Source organism: Coffea arabica, chromosome 7e (assembly GCF_036785885.1).
Source record: "Coffea arabica cultivar ET-39 chromosome 7e, Coffea Arabica ET-39 HiFi, whole genome shotgun sequence".
Classification (NCBI taxonomy): Eukaryota; Viridiplantae; Streptophyta; class Magnoliopsida; order Gentianales; family Rubiaceae; genus Coffea; species Coffea arabica.
In genome coordinates this window covers 16,255,033-16,272,952 of record NC_092323.1, presented here as the reverse complement: position 1 = coordinate 16,272,952, position 17,920 = coordinate 16,255,033, and the positions used below count along the sequence as shown (strand labels likewise).

General features: G+C 32.5%; 1 non-coding gene across 1 annotated transcript; it reads left to right on the top strand.

Annotated features, from left to right (window-relative positions):
• Positions 1-13,080: 13,080 nt before the first annotated feature.
• On the top strand, positions 13,081-14,536 carry LOC113701411 (uncharacterized). The gene is made up of 2 exons (XR_011818029.1): positions 13,081-13,348; positions 13,577-14,536. It is a non-coding gene; the product is annotated as an uncharacterized protein (transcript).
• Positions 14,537-17,920: the final 3,384 nt, after the last annotated feature.

Sequence of the window (17,920 nt, the reverse complement as noted above, 5' to 3'; positions counted from 1 at the left end):
CAGAATTCAGCAGTCAAACAAGAGTGGTCTTTTTTTTTTTTTTTTTTTTTGGGGATAAATGGCATAGTGATCAACATTACAGCACTGAATTGAAGCACTTGATTGTTTATGTAAAATTATATACCATGATTTGTAAGTAGATTAAACTCAAATAGAAATTTAGAATTGTTGTATATGTTCAATTTTTTGGACATTTCTGGTTTATATTCAAATTTAGATTAAACTTAACAAGGTCACTTTTATTCTATCTTGCTTAAATGCCAACAAGAAATTTGCTCATTGATCAGTAATAAGAGCTCCAAAGCTTCAAAATTCAAGGTTTCTTATCCCCCAGCATCTCTCTAGAAGCATAATTATAGACGTATGAACCTTTGCAGGTATTATTGGAGGAATAAGAATTAAGTTCACCTAAGAAATTGGGGCCATGTGATTATTCCCCATACAAGGGGTATTGCCATATTATTTTCCTTCTCCTTCTTCGACTTGGCTTTATTAGAAAGATATTGGGATGCAAAATTATTTCAAATATTATTTTGCTTACATCTTAAACAGATTTTTTCAACCCATCTTTTTATATTTTCAACTACATTTTTATCTCATATACATCACATCATAAAAAATACTATAATAATTATTCTAAATAATATTTCAAATATCAGTACATTACTTGCCCTCTTTTTTCTTTATTCGATTTGATAAATCCTCCCATCACTAGGGGTCAACTCTCAATTATGTAGGAAAAGCATATCTCCTATCTGATCCTCTCTGGGTTCTTCCCACCTTCAAAACAAAAAGGTGACTTTGTCTTCATTATCTGCATATCCTCCTTGCAGTCTATGCATCCAAAAATGTTGGTTGAGGTACAGGTTGGCGGATGATTTGCTCCTGAAGTACATTAGCTTTAATGATATCTTTATAATTGAATATAAAAATCAATAAGATAATCTGATAATTTGTTGTAATTGCGTAGTCAAATTTTAGGAGATAATTTATAGAAAACCAAAATCAAATTGAAGAATTTTTTAGTGTAAGCATGTTCCAATATATGTCGACTCCCTGTTTGCAACACACTTTTTCAAAATTTTATAATTAAATCAAACTAATATATTGGTATTTGGAAGTGCTTCTCTTGTCATTAAGTTTTATAGTTGAACCATATCCAAAATTCAACAAGAACTAAACAGGCTTCCAAATTAAATCTTTGCATGATTTAGTTATTCAATCGTAAGTAGTTCCTAAAACATAAAAGCTTGTAAAATGGTATCCACTTCGATCCTCAAGACCAATATTCTTGAGAAAAAATGACAAGAAAAAAAAAACCATGAATGATAAATGAACTACTTGTCCTTTATATATCTATAATAATATAGACCATTTATTTTAATTCTAGATTAATCCCAATTAGTATTTCACATTATTATTTACATGGTTAAGTATCATCTCAACCTAAACTGATCACATGCTGTTCCATTTCTATAATCATTTGAAGATTCAACCACTTTTTAGTTTGACTTCAAAAGTGCACACTCAACCAGGATCCTCCCTTATCAAGAAAACAATAATAAAAGAAAGTATACATGTCTCATTTCTTGAGTTAGCCCCATTGACAATTAACCTTTTGAAACCCTTAATTAATCTATTGTCCACTTTCTTGAATGAATTGTTGGACTGTCAGCATCATCAGATCAAACTTCATGATTATAATAAAGCTACTAATAAACTTTGACTGGTGACCAGATTAATATACATGATTATGTATCAGGGACATGCAATTAAGATTATTAAATTATCAGATTTGCTAGTTATTAGTGCCAAACCACGTGCTTAGTTTGGAATTATTGAGTACATCGTTTTCTTTATCATTGTGTTAACAACTAATAAGCAGTCAAATTACCTAAGCTGCTTGACCATAATCTCGTTTGTGATACTAATTCTGTCCTCATTCCAAGATTTATTCATGAATCATTTCTCATTCTAAGTTGGGTGCAAGAACCTCAATATAAATACACATACTTTTCTCTATTGGATTAAGATTTTAATGTCATAATTTCTTCTTTTTTGTATCATTATTCACAAAATTTTCAGATTAATTCAGTTTCATGGATATGGTATCAGTCGTAGACTCATAGTGCTTCATTGATAGTACATAATTTTAGCTAAAATTACACTTTATGTGATTATAATTATAAAAGGGTTGTATAATTATGTGATGGCATGCCATGAAACTGTGTATCTTTTTTTTTTTTTTTTTGTCGACACAGGGGTGTCCGGGTCAATTCTTACGGGGCCCGACTAATCTCCTGCGGCCCTGGCCCGGCGCCCCAACCCGACCCAAGCACGATAAGTGCGCGGAGGAATCCAACAGAACAGAGACTCGAACCTGGGACCAAGTGGTCACCAGTGGGAGGTGCACGGGGGCGAAACTGTGTATCTTCAACTTTGTACTTTTTATTTGATTTTATGTATAATCATCAAATAATTCATATTTACTATTTAATTGTTAAGGTGTTATTAGTAGATAATTAAATAACTAATATCCGGTGAGACACCCAACATTACCCCACATCTTTCTAGCCAAAATGATGATAGGGTGCCACGTACTTTGAATTTTACATTGAAGTTTCTTGCATGACAATGACAAAAGTCCTATGTTTGTTGGACATGTTCGGAATAAAAAATACATCTCAACTAAAACCAAACTTCAACTTTTCGAGGATTTCGATTTCCAACAAGTTGGGACACTGTCCTGGCATCCCATGAAGTTTGTAAGGAAAATATGATTGTGTGTACGTTCGCTATCTTCAAACTATCTTCAAAAAAAAAATCTTTGAATCTGATTTCATTTGTGATCATCGAATAATTACTACTTAATTCTTCAAGTTGTAGGCTGAATATGTTGGCCTATATATCGTAAAGTTTTCTACTTTTCTTTGTGCACCTAAAATTCTATAAACGTGTTCCCAAAATTCAGTTTAATTGATAGGAACATTAATTAGGTATTTGTAACGTTCTAGTTTGACTCTCAAACCCTTCCTTTCTCCTATCTCCTTTGTAAGATTTGAAGTCACCTTTTAGACGAAAAAATGAAAAAAAAAAGAAAAAAGAAACCCAGTTTCACTGTCAAGATCTTCGGTTTTCGCTTTCTCCCTGCAATGTTTGGAGTCTTCCCTTAAAAAATAAAATAAAATCTACAGACGTTGCAATGGTTCAAACGCCTACTGCCCATACTACATTGTCATCTGAGACACCGAAAATTAGGACACTGTACCAAACAAATGACAGATAAATTATTCATTTGAATACTCAATGAAAAATTTTGCATGATAACTCAACTCAAGAAGGAAAAGATCTTATTTTGATTTCTGACATTTTGGAAATAAAATATACATCTGAACTAAAGCCAAACTTCAACTTTTCCAAGATTACAAATTCCATCATGGGACAGTACAGATGTAAAGCAGAACTAAAAAAAAAAAGGTGTAACGCAGAAATGGATTGTATCTTGTGATGGCTTACCATGAAATTAAATTGAAGGGAATATCTTCAAGTAGTTGTGTGTACCTTGTCCACAAAAATGTTCTTTTATCTGATTATATTGATGATAATCCAATAGAAACTATTGACTATCCAATAAAAATGATTAAACTATATCATATTAGGAGCCAAATGATAGAGTGTTACTTCAAAAATTACATCTAGGATATCTGGCATGACAATAAAAAGAAAATCTTATTTGATCTATGACATTTTGGAAATAAAAAATACATCTCAACTAAAACCAAACTTCAACTTTTTGAAGATTGCGACTTGCGACACGTTGGGTAGTGTGATGGCATCCCAGGAAATTGAAGAAAAATATAGTAATCAATTATGTGTATCTTCAAATGTTCTTTTAATCTTATCTCATTTGTGATCATCCAATAATTACCAATTAATCCTTTTATTTATTTAAGTATGAAAAAACTGTCGTGGCTTCCTCTAATTCACACGGGGCTATGTGGCCAGCATACAGCCGAGGAAGAAGGAGCTGAAGAATCAAGCAAAGCTATTTTCTATCAAGTTCTTATCATGTTAGTGGGAAGTGCTTTTCTTGTTTCATACTATTGTAGAATTGGCTTTTTCCTTAATCATATCATGAAAAGCTAGTCCTCTCTTGATCATGCAAATCTTTATTCTTGCTGTCTCAATGGGTGATTGATCAGTGACTTCTTATGACTTGGACCACTTGATTAATATAGGGAAATGTAAACAAATCTCTAATTCTTGGACTATTTGAAAAACATGTCAGCCAGAATTAAGAAAAAAGGCATGGAAAAGCCCTATTTATGGATTTCATAATTTTGGAGTACATGTACCATTTTGAAGTATGATTGTGTGGACGTACACCATCTTCAAATTAATATGGTTTAATTTGATTTCACTTCTGATAAGTTAATAACTATTATATAATCCTGAAACTTCGTGAGGCTACAATTATATTACCTTATTTTTTAAAAATATTTTTTGGAGTTTTATAGTGTAAATTTCATCCAATTTTCAGATCTATAATATCCATTTTTTAATTCTGCTCTTTAATATTTGTTTATGTTAATTTGATGATATAACTTCTACCAGTAGTGTCAATTTTAATAAAAAAAAAAAAGTGTGATGTTTTATATATATATATATATATATATATTAAAAAAAACCTTAAAGCTGTTTAGATCAAATGTCGTGGAACTCTTTGGCTCACATGAGCCTAGCAGCCAGCATTCAATAGAGGAAAGAGTCAAGAAGCAGCGGAAGAGTCGATGAGAAGTCATTTTTTAATGAAGTTCTTATCATGTTAGGGGAAAGTCTTTTTCTTATTTAATTATAATTATAAAATTGTCTTTGTCCGTAATCATATGATGAATAGGTAGTCCTCTCTTAATTTAAATCCTTTCTAGCCATCTCAAAAGGTGATTGATGTTTGACTTCTTACGACTTGGACCACTTGATCAATATACAGGAACTAGAGAAATGTATTTATGGACTGTTGGAAATTCATGTCGGCAAAATTAAGAAAAGTTATAGATAAACCCTGTTTATGGATTTCATAATTTTGGGATGCTTGTACAATGTCTTTTAGCTGCAAAATTAAGAAAGAAAATTATAGATAAACCCCATTTTATGAGTTTAATAATTTTGAAGTACTCGCGCAAATTTTTTTTTTTATTAAGGTTGAAATCTACATCGAGAATCGAATAAAAAAATTTGACTTAGGAATAAATAGCGGACGAATTCGATCACGTAGAATTCTTGAGATCATAGTTCGGGAAAAAAAAACATTTCTATTTGAACTTATATCCTATTATACAACTGAAAATATCAAAGTAAGCTGTTTGAATTACTCATTATACACTGTAGAAGTCTATATTGCATTTCAATATTTTACTTTAAGTCATTCTACTAATTATGCTATCCACAAAAAGTTGAAAAAAAAAATTGTAGTATCGTTTTGTGGTTCAATATCGGCCACAGGTTTCCATAGTCTAAATTTAGAGGAAAGGAGTCAAGCTACGCAATGCACTGAGAATGAGAAGAAAAGCTTGGTCCAATTTTTTTTTCTTTTCTTGTTAAAGGATCAATAGTGATTTCTTATTTACTTCTATGATGATTCAAACCATATCCTCTTGATTATAAGTGAAACGTTTCTATTAACTAGTCTGTACTTCATTGTTAGAAGAAGTGACTCAAATTGTATCCTCTCGATTATAGGTGAAACGTTTTATTAACTAGATTGTACTTCATTATCAGAAGAGTACGGCCCTTAGATATCATCATCACAATTAAAATTGTTCTTGTTCTTGTGTATTTGTTGTTAGTATACTTAGACGTATATTTGAGTTCTTAAAATAAACAAAATTCTTCCATTAGTTTCAACAGTCTACAGAATGTACTTTTGTACTTCCGGATTTATTTTGCATGCACTATCTCAGCACTCACAATAATTATCCATTTCTTAGAAAGTTCATTTGTTAAGTATATTAATCTTCCAAATCAAAACAAAAAAGGGTGGCACGTTGTTGTTATTTTCTAAAATTTTAATAATCCAAAATCATCAAAGGAAAAGGAAATGGAGAGAAACTTTTACGTAGGGAGCAATGAAACCTAAGAAATCTTGTTACTTTTGGAAAACCGGTGTATTCATCTGATTCTAAGAATACAAGGATCATATTATCCTATAACAAAACGATAAAAATTATATTTCTCAAAATATATTACACAGAAAAAAGAAGAAGTCACCAAAGGAATAAAATGAAATAATTGATTAAAGTGTTACTCATCATATGATATGTTGCACGTAGGCAGGAGCAGATAAAATCATTGATCTCTGCCATGCCAAAATCATTTTTTTAATTTTTTTAATTTTTTTTTTGCAAGAGTATACATGCATGGTGTCAATCCTCAAAACTGATTGAGTAGACAAAATAAACAATAATAGAGGCAGGCATGATAGTCAAGCAGACAAGCAGGAAAAATCACTTTAAGACATGCTTGGAGCCAAGTGCCAGCCATTTCCTGTTTCGACCCTTGTGAACAATGCAATGAATTGCAAAAGCAAATCAAGAAGATGCCGCAGTCTGCGCTCATCCACTTTTTGTGGTCTAGTTATATCAATGACTCTGCAATCTCTCCCTCATCCACCATCTCTATTTTCCTTTTTTCCCTTTCCTCTTTTTTGGGTAAGAAAGAGAATGCCTATATTTCTCAAATCCTATTGACGTCCTGCATGCTGAATCAAAATACACAAAAGGAAAACATCTATGGATAGCAATGGCTCAGTGGTCACCAGGGAGTTGGTGAGGGTTCAAACCTCACCAGCAGCGAAAAAAATCTAAGAATTGTGTCATAGCACTCCATTGGTCTAGTTGGGTCTGTATACCCACTAACCCCTACCACAGCCTCCTTAGGTTCCCCTTCCCCCTAGATTAGGATAGAGTAGGTTATACAAATGTATCGTTGCTGACAAAAAAAAATAAAATAAAAATGGATAGCAACGGCGCAGGATCGGGACAGGGGACACGGGCGGGGCTGCCCCGTTGCCTACAAATTCCCCCCGCTCTCCCCGCTCCGCCCCCCTCCCCGCCGTCGCTTGCCCTCACGGAGTTAATAAAAATTTGTTATATAATTTTATTATAGTTAAATTTTAGTAAATAATTAAGTACTAAAATATCAATACATCACCAAATTATTATTCATTGTAATTTCACAAATGAAATTTACAAAAACAATCAAACAAAAATTATTTGAGTACAATTCAATATGATGAAATAAATATAACTAAAGTAGTCAAGTTTTCACTTTTGGCACAAATATAATCACTAATTATTATTGTACTTGTGCTTTTTATTTTTGAGAAAAAAATATTATTGTATTAAGTGTAATTAAGGATTTAGTATAAATGTATTAGTAAATTTAGTATAACTAATTAATAATTTCTATTAGTAGACATATATAATTATTACTATAATTGATAATATCAATTATATTACATATACTAATATACGTTATATAATACATATAACTAATAATATCATTATCATAAATTTGTAACTAATTAAATTAAATATTACATATATAATTACATATATTTATTTACATATATTTTTAAGCGGGTGGCGGAGCGGGGTACGCTCCCCCACCCCCCGCCCTGTTTCTAAATGGGGGGAAATATGATGGACTATGAATCAAATTATGTAAAAATTTGATTTGACAATTTTGCCCTTAAAAAATGATCACATGCAAGTCACATAGTGGATTCCGGCAAAAAATTAGTCAGAAACCTAAGTAGGGACCAAATTTGGTCAATTTGAATTTGTAAGGGACATAAAATTACACTTTTAAAAGTGAGGGACGAAAAAAGTCATCTTGTAAAATGTGAGAGACGTTTTGAACGATTTTCCCAAATATGAGGATCAAGGAGAGGAGAGCAGGCACGTGTGCTTGTGAGTTTCTCCAATATGAACGGATAAGCAACATTGCATTTGCTTTTGACCGAGCTATCAGCAGAGCAATTGTGATTGATTGGATGGCAATTGTTTAAATTCTGTTAGACCGCAAGATGTGATTGATTTTGGATTATTCTTTCGAATGTAGTGAACGGTGCAGGTTCAGTTGGTTGGTCTAATTTAGACACAATTAGTTGATATATTCTTTTTACGATTTGACGTACACTTTCAAAATTTTACTGTATTCATAATTAAGTATATGCTCATGTAACTTTTGTTATACGTCATTAAATACAACAAAATTAAATGAGGGTAAATCAAATCATAAAAAAAATTATAAATATCAACGGCACATAAGGCCAACCATACTTAGTCCAAACCCGATTGTGTTTATACATTTGTCTGACTGACGTGACTTTGCTTTATGTATGGTAAAGTGGAGTTTATCTCAAAAATGGTTTCGATAAGAGCACTAAAAAGGTCGTCCAAATTGATTATTTACTCATTTGGGTCATTTATTCTATGATAAGCTCCATTTAAGATGCTGTACTTAGCCCAAGTGCAAAGGATTATTGCAGATTTACCCTTTCCCTATTATCTTAATTGGCTAATTACCATTCCAACCAACCAATCTTTGCAAAGTGGAATTTGTTATTAATGCATTAGTTTCACTACATTGTGTTTATATGCTCTTTTTTTTTAAAAAAAAAAAAAAAGGAAAACCCTCGTATCCCTCTCATTACTCTGTCCATCCGCAACTATCAGACACAACATTCGAGTTTTGAATCTGACAGCAGGATGACTCTGTATTTATATGCTCTTACCAATGAGTGAGGTCAGCTTAGTGTCTAGTTATGGAATAATTGGCCTTGTTTGGAAGCTAAATTTTTTGTCAAGTTTGTCTGTTACAAGATTTTTAAAAACTTGGCTGCGAAACAAAAGGCCGTGATTTGCAATCAAAATTTCAGCAGATGTTATCTTGTACTATAAGAAGCTGTGACTTTGGGCCAAAGTACAAGCCCATAATTAATCAATAACTTAATATACATATGCTCACCTGTCCATAACCCAACCAATTACCTATCCTGCAATATTATAATAGTTTAATTTAGTAATAAATTTCTCCAGGGTATTTAATCCTTTTTTTTTTGGGTTTGTGTTTCTAACTTCTTATTTTTGTCGTCAAACATGGAGAGAAAGTCATATTCAAGCAATGCAATTAAAATTTGTTTTTATATATGGGCAATATTATGAAAAAGAATGTTAGAGAAAAGGGAGGGGAAAAGTTGGCGCAATAGAAATTGGGAATGTTGTTTCTTTTTATGCTCATATTGTTTTACTTAAGCGTCTGAGTACATTATGGAAAGAAAGGGAAAAATGGGAAAGACGAAGTTTGGATTACTAATTTAAGATGATGGGCAAATAGAATTTTTTTTTTTTTTTTGGTAAAGGGATGCATCATATCTTCAATTATTATTGTTCAACTGGAATTTTCAATGTTGGGATGATATCTTATTGTTGGTCACTGTGATTTTTAAAGGGAAATATTATTACTAAACTTGCTCAAAATCGTCTAATACCATATGTTTTTACAAAATCTTAAGGAGAATTCCATAAGGAATCGAGTAAAACGCCTAATTGAGCAAAAAGATCTGGTTAGTGAGTCACTTTATTTGATTCCTGTGGAGCCCAGATAAATTAGTAACATCGAAAGCTACCATAATAATGGAAATTTTGTATGTTTATTCCATTAAAGGGTCTAATCATTTTCAACTCTGAAATTATGGAAATTAAAAAAAAAAAAATCTCAATCAAAACCAAACTTTTTGCTTTTCGAAGATTGTAATTTCCATCATGAGACAGAACAGGTGTACTGCAGAAATGGATTACATCGTATGATGGAACACCGTGAATTGAAGGAAACCATAGTTGTACAACCCTCTCTTCAAAAATACATTCTTTAGTCTGATCATGCTATAATTTCTATTGAATTCTTTAATATGTTGTTAAAACATAATCAAACAATATAATCTGAGGCCTTTTCCTTAATCATATCATGAAAAGGTAGTCCTCTCTTAATCCAAATATTTTCTTGCCATCTCAAAAGGTGATTGATGCTTGACTTGCTATGGCTTGGACTACCTGATGAATATAATGGAAAAGTAGACAAATCTCTTGTTTGTAGAACGTTCGAAAATCATGTTAGCAAAAATAAGAAATTTATAAAGAAACCCTATTTATGGATTTCATAATTTTGGAGAAATTGTACCGTTTTAAAATAAATCAGTTTCATATTCTGCAGGCATTGCAGTGTGCAAACTTCTGCTTGTTTGTGGTACATAATTCAAGAATATCATTTGGGACATCCAATAAATGACAGACTATTCTTTTGAAAATCGAATAAAAGGGGGGAAAAAAATAAGTCTCAGTCCTATCTATGACATTTTGGAAATAAAGAATTGCACGGGGCAGAGTTTAGACAGTGTACACTCTCGAATAACGGTTACGAATTCCTTTATCAGAAAAAAAAAAAAAACTTTAACTTTTTCAACACGTTGGGACAGTACAGAAGTTCTGTGGATATAGGTTGGGTAGTGTGATGCAGCCCATGAAATTGATTAATTTCTTTTATCTGATTTCATTTCTGATCACATAATTGGTACTTAATTTTCTTTAACTTTAAAGTAAATGTCGTGGCACCCTTTGGATCACATGAGCTTACTAGCCAATATTCAATATTAGAAGAAGAATCAAGGAGGGGCCAAAGAGTCGAGAAAAGTCATTTTCTACTAAAGTTCTTATCATGTCTTCTTGACCTTTTCTAAACTGAAGTCATTAGATTATGGAAGCATAGGCAAATATTTAGTATTTCAATTTAGAGCTGGCTTTTTCCTTAGTCATTTCGTGGAAAAGGTTGTCCTCTCTTAATCCAAATCCTCTTTTGCCATCTCAAAAGTTGATTGATGTTTGACTTGGACTGTTCCAAAATTATGTCGGCAATACATGGTGTTTCATAATTTGGTTTACTTCTAATATTTTCATTACAGTTAATTACTAGGTCTAAAATCTAAAATTTGGAATATCAGTCAATTGGATGGAGTATATATGTAGAGAATGGCTTAGAAATAAATAGTGACTGTGTATCATGAAGAATTTTGATCATCAGAGCTAGAAGAAGATATCATTTCTGTTTGCATTAAACCTTATGCCTTCTAGAAGTCCATTAACTTTTGAAGTTAATTATAGACTATGCTAATATTTGGGTATTTTCCTTTAAATCATTCTACTGATTTTGTTATAAAAAAAGGTCTAAAAAATTTGTATTATTTCGTTTAAATATTTGCCTATGCTTCCATAATCTAATTTCTAAGGAAAGTTGTTGAAAATTTTTTTGGTTTATATACTTTTTAAGAACTATTATTTGTTCATGTTTAGTTTTAATATTATAGTCTTGTAAATGTTAAATTAGTTTTACAACTTAATAGTTATAGTAATTATATTAAGAAAATTAAGGAGTAATAAGTGAGCTTGGGCTAAACCCGATTAAGGCTCACAACCCGAATATTATGTAAGCTGAGTATGAGCTTCACATTTACGAACCCAAAACTCATAGCCCGAAACCCGAAAATATTTCAAATTAAATGAGTTGAGCTTGAACTCATCAAAGCCCGGCTCATTAGGCCCGATTGACAGGCCTAATGTTAAGAAATTTTGGATAAAAATATCCTTTAATTCTATAGCATTAAATACATTGCTATTATCACTTTATCCCTTTAAATTATAGTGGTACAATCATTTTAATTTCTAACATTATTTTCTAGGTATTTTACCTCATCGTTAATCTAACTAGTATGGTCAAAATTTTTTAAATATGTTTCCATTTTTTAATATATAATTAAAAATAAAAATATTGGCATGGTTATTCTTCCTTTTTTTTCACTTTAAGAGATTCAAAAACATAAAAAATAAAAGGTTTTCTCAAATTTCTTTTTTCACACTTATTAATATTAGGAAAAGAAAAAGAGATAGAAAAAAATGAGAAAAAAAATTAGATTTTTCAAAGAAAGAAGATAAAGAAGAGTATAACATTATTGTATTACTTTAATATTGTCAGGATTAGAATTGGAATTTGTTGGTAAACAGAAAAGGGAAATAATTTTAAAATAATAAAAGTATTTAATTCTTTGTTATTTGTATTTTTTTTTAAAATTGAGTTCTCTCTCTCTCTCTCTCTCTCTCTTCCCCTCCCCATCTTTCTTTTTTTTTTCAATATTAATAAAATTGTCAAGAAGAAAGAAATTCATACTTTGACTTTTTCTTGATACCATAACGGATAAGAGTCACTCTAAATTTTTATTATTTTTATTATAAAAAAGGAGGGTACTTTCTTTTAAAGTTTTTTAACTTGCTAAATTGATTTAATAATGGGATAAATTATATAAAAAATAATTTTAGGGAGTAAATTGATAATAATGTTATAGTTTATGGGGGTAAAGCGATAATATGTTAGAGGGGCTAAATATATCTTTTTACTTTAATTAACAAACTACATTAAATTTGACTGCTAATTTTGGGAATAAAGCGACTAAAAGATAATATTGAAGGGGAAATTGACAGTGATACTGAATGTTAAAAGAGTAATGTAACAATAATCCCAAAACAAAAATCCTTTTAAACGTTGAGGATGGGAATAGGGCTGCAAACGAATCGAACCGCTCGCGAGCGGCTCGAGTCAAGCTCGATCAATATCGAGCTCGAGCTGGCTCAAGTCGAAATCGAGCTCGAACTCGAGCTCAAAATATTTAGCTCGTTAGCTCGCGAGTCGGCTCGCGAGTTTGAGTGTATATATATAATATTTTTTATTTTTTTATTTTAAGTATATATATTTTTTATTTTCTTATTTTAATAGTAAAATTACAAATATATCCTTAATATTTTATTATTTGTTAAGAAAAAAATATTATTTTATTTTTTTTAAAATAAATAAAATAATTATTTTTTATTTTTTTTCGAGCTCGAGCTCGACTCGAATCGATTCGAGTTGAGCTCGAGCTTTAAATTTGCCGGCTCGTCGAGTTCGAACTCGAATTCGAGTTTGGTAAAATTTAGTCGAGACTCGGCTCGATTAGCTCAAAACTCGATTCGACTCGACTCGACTCGTTTGCAACCCTAGATGGGAGGAGCCCTCGAACCCAAATCAGAGTCAGCCAGGGACACGACAGAAAATCTCGATTTGTTCTGTTTCACCCATGTGCACGCCCTATCCTGGTAAGTATCGGACTTTACCTCCTCTTCGAATCCAAATCAGAGTCAGCCTGGGACACGACAGGAAATCTCGATTTGTTCTGTTTCAACCATGTGCACGCCCTATCCTGGTAAGTATCCGACTTTACCTCCTCCTTTACTAAGTATGTATTATATGAGTTAAATTTAATACAGATCTTTCATCGGCGAAGAGTAAGAATGATGTTAGTGTTGTTGTAGCCCTCGTTCCTAGGGATTTTTTATGATTCTTGTTATTGATCTTCTTCGGGAATAATTCATCGCTTTTGCCGTTTGACATCTGATAGCATCACTTGAGAGACTTTATTTCTTATATCTAGATCTAGCTGAATAAGTTAAAAGCATCAAATTTGGAGGGAGGGAGGGTCTCTGTAGCAAGGTCAAAAAAGAGGCGAGGCCTAATAAAAGACGGATTGGATGGGTTGCATAACTCAAATACCGGTTGACATTCTGATAGACATCGTATCCCGTCTGTCCCTGAAGGAAGCAGCAAAAACGAGGGCTGTTTCGCGTCGGTGGAAGAACCTGTTCAAGATCTACTGATTACCAAATTCAGCCAGGTTCCCTTCTCCATCTCACAGCTCAAGACATTGGCTTTGGATCTGAAATTACTGGTTGCTATGGAGTTTTACCTGTTTCCCAAGACCTTTTCGCAGTTTAGCAATCTTCAACAACTGGAATTGCAATTTGTTGCACTATACGAGCAGAGCATCCTTTTTCTCTGTTCATTTATTCACGCATCTCCGAGTTTGCATAAACTGGTGCTCAAGTACACTGTCTGCTGGGAGTCAACGGAGCTGTCAATGAATCGAGAGTTTTGGGACGATATGCTCAAATTTGGGGATACAACACGGCAATGGGTTGAAGGACAGAAGTACAACTGCTGCCTGAAGGAGGTGGAATTTTTGGGTTGGATTGGGTTGAAGAGTGATGTTGAGTTTGTCATGCACTTGATAGAGGCTGCAGGTCCTTCCCTGGAGAGCTTAACTCTGGACACTCGAGATCCGAGTCGGGTTGGGAGATGGAAGGAATTACCGCTGCCTCGGCTTGAACAAATGGCCAAGAAGGTGAAGTATAATCTGCCTGGGCATCCATGTGAAATTGCCACCAAGGAGGCCGCTCGGAATGGTGCCAGAATCGTGGAAACTAAAAAATTATCTCCCCGGACAAAATTGGTGCTCTTGTAAATTCTGATGCGCACTTCAAATATATTGATTGATTCTGCAGTTTCTTGGAAATAATTTTCAATGTTAATAATAGTAATTATTTTTATTATGTCATCGTCAGTGTTCAAATGCAAAGCCATGATCTCAAATGAGAAAATGCAAACAATATGTTAGACGTGATGTATTGATCATTCCAGGTTCATTAATGGAGCCTAGTGACTGGTCAGCGGGACAATATGATGAGCCAAATTGGACATCTAAGTAGTCTCTCTGTCTCCGTTAAAGGGTACTTGGGTTTCTGCTTCTCCAATTTACATGTAGTTCACAATTTCTTATCCAGCAGCCTTTGATCTTTACGCATGTCAACCTACATAATGGACTTGGAAGGAAGAGAAGAGCACAGTCATAAGATACAATTGTAACAATTGAAATTGGTTCTCATTCTTGTTTGGTTGCTGTAAGTATAATTTTTTTTTTTATGAACTCAAATTTTTAAGTAAGTATACTTCGAAATTTTTAGAAATTGAGTTCATAAAACAAGCAAAATTCCTTCATTAGTTTCAACCGTCTGTAGATTTCCTTTTCTTTTTATTAGTCCTGATTTATGAGACATGCACTATAACTAAGCACTCGGATCGAATATCCATTATTTAGAATGTACAATTGTTTGTTAAGTATATTAATCTTCTCGATCAAAATAAAAAGGGTGGCCCGTAATTATTATAAACTACAATTTTGATATATAATCCAAAAAAAAAAAAAGGGTGGCAATATTGTAACTTTCGCAAAACTGTGTATTCATCATATGATTCTAATTATACGAGGACCATATTATCCTATAACACAATGATGAACATATATTTCCAGGAAGATATTATATAGAAAAAAGAGAAGTCACCAAAATAATAGATTTAAATAATTGACAAAAATATAGCATATCATATGATATATATGTTATACGGGACGGGATTTATTCAGTGGTCAGTCTCGAATAATCGCCATAGATTCTCTTGTAAAAAAAAAAAAAAAAAAAGAGCTGATAAAAGTATTGATGTCTGCCTCCACAATGAAACATACCATCGCTTTAGTTTTAGTGTGCTAAAACAAACAGTATACATGCATGGTGTCAATACTCTTAAAACTCATTGAGTAGAGAAAATAATGAATAATAGAGCCAATCATGCATGCTAGTTAAGCAGACAAGCAGCAAAAACCATTTGAGATATATGCTTGCTGCCAACTGCCAGCCCTTACCTGTTTTGACCCCTGTGAACAACGCGATGAATTGCTAAAGCAAATCAAGAAGATGCCACAATCTGCCTAGCTCGTCCCCTTTTTGTTTGGTCTTTGCTATATCAATGAAATCTGATCTCTTCCTCACCCACGTCTCCGAATTTATAGTGCATTGAACAGAACAATACAATACGAAGTGTTAGTTAGCTTATAAGATCCTATTCACATCTCTGCATGCGTGCTGAGTCAAATTATATAAAAGGACGGCATCTCCGAATGTGTGTTTCACTTCAAGATGAGAATTTTGCTCATGATTTCTTGTCATTATCAATTAAATGAGAAAGTACAAGAGCTGAAGTGACCTCATCCAACTGCGGCCTAAATGGTTGTCATGTATGATGGATTTGCAGCAATTTTGAGGATTTAATCTGGTCATGACATCAAAACTTTTTGATGAATGAGATTCATTTGTCTATTGTATTTACTGTTACGATACATACGTCATATTTCAATCGTAAAAAACCTTGAAAAATAAAAATGATTATGAGAGATTTTCTCCATATCTCGCAAATCCATCCAATTTTAATTCTCTCACAATATCAGAAATACTTAATTTTTACTTAGGGTGCGTATGATGAAACTGAAGTTCGAAAATTGAAGTTTGAAATCTGAATCCATTAAATTATTGAATTATTAAGTATTAAATCTAATACATTGAGTACATATCACATTCAGTGATTAATTTTGGAAACAAGTTTTACCGAGAAAATTCGGTGTCACTTAATTAATTCAGATGTTAAATTTTTTTGTTATCAAACGGTCTGAATATGTTAAGATTTTATTTCATTAAATTTAAGTACTGAATTGGGTTATTAAACAGGACCTTAGTGTTTTGCCATTAGTTGTCAAAAAGATTAAATAGTAAATAGAGTATTTTTCTAACGCATTAGACTATATAAATTACAGATAATTTACTTTCTGAATTCACATATTCATATTTATTACATTAATTAACTTTCATATTGCAAAATATTAACAAAAATAACAAGTGCCCATTAGCATCCCTAAGCCAAACTTAACAAATCTGGGGTCATGGAAAAAGAGAGCAAACACGTATGCTTGTAAGTTTCTGTCATGGCCCCAAATGTATTAGATAATCCAAATTCTTAGTTGTTAATATTGTAGTTTAGTGGAGGGCTTTGGATTGATTGGTAAAGATAAGCATATATATATATATATATATATATATATATAGTTGTAAATGGTGGAAAGCCATTAGACAATATCAGAATTTTCAAGTCAATTTCTCTCTTTTTTCTAGTTCCTCTGTCTCTCCCTGTTCTTCCTCGATTCCTCCTTTTCCTTCTTCTTCTTCAACTAGTCTTCTTTGTATCTTCTTCTTGAAGCTGGGTTCTGACAGTTTCTCCAATATGAACCGCTAAGTTACATAGCGTTCGCTTTTGAACTAGCTACTAGCGGAGCAATATTGTCGATTGATAAGATGGCAATTCTTCCGTTACAAAATGTTAGGTAGACTATATATAGTAGGTCTTGCGAAAAAAATTAGTCTATATATAGCATACTGTATTTTGTTTCTTTCTATAGTAGGTCGTTCGCCAACGGACAACAAGCTAGATTGGTCCCTCAAATCTTATATTGCTATTGCACCAAGAACAAGAATGTAGAAAATAACTCCTTTGATTAGACAAATTCTATTTATGGACTTGGGAAAGAAAAGTAGCAAGTGTGGCTCTCGTGCAGTTGTTAACAAAAAGGCTGTACAGTGCCCAAAAGATGCAATTCCTAAATTTTAGGACAATGCTTCCTCGTTCAATCTGTATTCCACCCCTCTCTCTACGTTCAACTTCTGCACCAACTATCAACCATAAGATTAAAACCTGAAACCACCCATTTCTTTCTACGTACTCCCAACTATCAGGTATAAAAGATTAGAACAAATGAATCACCTGATAATAAGGAAACCCAACCATCAGGTATACGATCAGAACAAATGAATCACCTAATAATAAGGAATACTACAAGATTAGAACCTTCAACCACCTGATAGGAAGAAAAATTCTAAAAACTCTTCTTTGGTTCAATATCCAATTGTTAGGCACAATATTCGAATTCTGATTCAACGAGGAAGATTTTAAAAGCCCTCCCCTAACCATTGATCTAATCCTAGTGATTTTTTTTTTAATCTTCCCATCCCTTTTCACACTGGACTATTTGTCACAAGTTTTGAATCCTGAATTTGATAGC